This window comes from Phodopus roborovskii, unplaced genomic scaffold (assembly GCF_943737965.1).
Source record: "Phodopus roborovskii unplaced genomic scaffold, PHOROB, whole genome shotgun sequence".
Classification (NCBI taxonomy): domain Eukaryota; kingdom Metazoa; phylum Chordata; class Mammalia; order Rodentia; family Cricetidae; genus Phodopus; species Phodopus roborovskii.
In genome coordinates, this window is record NW_026125177.1 from 46,151 (window position 1) to 46,357 (window position 207).

A 207-nucleotide genomic window follows, 5' to 3' on the forward strand; every position below is an offset into this window, starting at 1 on the left:
CAGCTCGCTCAGGGAGCCTGCATGGGCTGAAGGAGACCATTTGAATGTGCATGACAGTTGGGTGGCTTAATCTGTTTGTGAAGCCCCTGGCAGTGGGACCAGGATCTATCCCCTAGTGCTTGAACTGGCTTTCTGGAGTTCATTTCCTATGGTGGAATGCCTTGCTCAGTATTGATGCAGTGGGGAGGCTTGGTCCTGCCTCAACTT